Here is a 2,543-nt window from a genome sequence, read left to right on the forward strand (position 1 = left end):
ATTGAATTTGTTCTCATATCTTTTTTTATGTCAAATTGATATAATGTGAGGAGGTAATCCTACATAACCCCAACCAAACATGCATGAGTTTTATAGAAATGAGCTAGGTATCATTAACACAAACAGATAAAATAAGACACAATTCAAAAGTTATATTCAAATTTTTCTGTAGATGCTAATAGATGTTTTTTAAATATAATTTTCAATTCAAGTAGACGCCCTATGCTCCACAAGATCTCGATTCCCTTGTACCTATTTGTAGAGAAAGCACTGCTTTTGTGGAGGGCTAGAGTCCTGATGATCTGTTTTGCAATTGTGGAGATGCACGTGTCAGATCATTCTCTACGACAATTTAATCTTGAATAGCATGTGTTAGATAATGGTGAGCCCATTGATCGCATGTAGCTGATGACATATAAACAGATGTAATGATAGGTGTAATCTTATAGAGAATGAGAGGAATCTAGTGAGTTATAACAAGTATATGTGTTGGTATTAGAATATCACATGCAGATGGAGCGTACGCAACTCCCATCCAGCAGCTAGATTCATACCACCCCCCACCATCGGATACTTACATCCCTAGGGCCATGATAGAGAGTGATTACATAAGTTTTTAAACTCATTCAAAAAGAATATTCTTATTTTGAAATTATACTACTTGCTAAGCTGTGTGTATACCGACTAAATTAGAGATCCATTCATCATGAGATTGAGGGAGATATAAATGAGAGTATTTCTAATATTCGAGACCCAAAAGCAATATCAGTATTCAATAAGATCATGCAGAGAATAGCAAATGCGTTTGATAGGAATCACGCCAGTGAATTTGAAGGATGCAAGGACAGGACACGTCAATTTTTACAGGTGTAGGCGCAAAAACATAAGATGGTTTCTAGAGTGCCGCGTGATGATGGAGCTAGAACTTATCACAGTACATTGCATGATGATGGAACTAGCATTTCTCAGCCTCATACACAATCGGATAGTCAGATCATCAAGGCTCATGATCACGGACACCAAGGGCGGGATAAGGATGTGAGGGGAGGGGGATGAGGTAGGGGAAGGAGTAAGAGAGGGAGAGAAAGGAGGGGAGGACTTTCAGGATATATGTGATGTTTATCTTGTGATATGATATTTATTTTGTGATATGATATTTATTTTGTGATTCTAAATCTCGTGAATATATATGGTTAGGCTGTAGTTGGATTGTTCGACATTGCTGCTTGTGTGGGTGGATTTTCGTGTATATATGTGGTTGAAATTTCATGTATAAATGCGATTAAAATTTCGTGTATGTGGTTGGATTGTCGTGTATATTATTGCCAAATTATGTATATGACAGATTGTGAAAGAGGAGGAAAAGTCATTGTGCATGCGTGAGTGTGCATATCCTGTAGCTTCATGGGATTCTGAATCCCGTGAAGTTGCAGGGTTGGTTTCGCAAATAGTTCAAATAAGAACTCTCTATGAGCTTACGTCGCAGCTTCACGAGATTGCTAAATCCTGTGAAGTTTGCAAGGCTGGCAGAGAGTTCAGATTGGAACTCCTTGTGAGCTTACCTTGTAGCTTCACGGGATTGCCAATCTTGTGAAATTCGTCATCAAAGCAAACTTCATCTCGTAAAGATTGCTTTGATTGAAAGCTAAGTTTAGTGTAGATTAATTTTGTGCTAAACTATACAGGGTTATCAATCACGTGTAGTTTTTTAAAATTATTTAGCATTTTTTATCCAATTTCAGCCAAATGGCTGAAATTAGGTCGAAAATGCTAACTAAAAGTGAAACATGTCGAAAATGCTAATTAAAATTGAAAAATGGTCGGTTTTAAAAATTTGTTCAAGTTTTGAAAGATGTAAACCTTAAAGTACCAAATTGCATATAACACTTAAAAAAATTAGTTGAAAGTATTTTGGTCTTTGAGGGACAAAATTGCAATAACCCTAGGATCTGAGGGACTAATGAGTAATTTCATAGAATTGAGGGACTAACATCTAAATACCCATTAAAGAAGGGTTATTTTCATATTAGCCTCCTATGTCTTTAGTAATTGGAAATTAGCCTCTCAAATTATTAATTTCAGCCTAGATTTTCAAGATAGATTCATTAGTTATCTATAATTGCAACTAACTCTAAATGAAGATTGTAGTTCAAAAATGACGATGTTAAAGTTGGTTGGTGTTTGTAGGAAAAGTTAGGGTTTTAGCGGGAAAAACAGGGTTTTAGTGGGAAAAACAAAGTTCAACGAGGGTTGACCAATAGTTATTTGGTGTTTTTTTGTGAAATATAGAGAAATAAAAGAGTTTTTCTTATACTGTTGTACCAAACCTAGCATGCTTTTCAAGGAAAACTTTCTTAAATTGCATATACTTTAAATGAGTCTTTCAAATAATTTTGCAATAAATAATTTTCTAAGTTAAAAATTATTAACTTAATTCAAAATTAACAGAATTACGATAATTATATATGTTTTGCCTTTTCCCAATATTTTCTTTGGATATAGTTTTTGCTTGTTGACTAGCAAGAATATTTTTTGGAAGTTTC

The sequence above is a fragment of the Asparagus officinalis genome, chromosome 7 (assembly GCF_001876935.1).
Source record: "Asparagus officinalis chromosome 7, Aspof.V1, whole genome shotgun sequence".
In the NCBI taxonomy this organism is placed as follows: Eukaryota; Viridiplantae; Streptophyta; class Magnoliopsida; order Asparagales; family Asparagaceae; genus Asparagus; species Asparagus officinalis.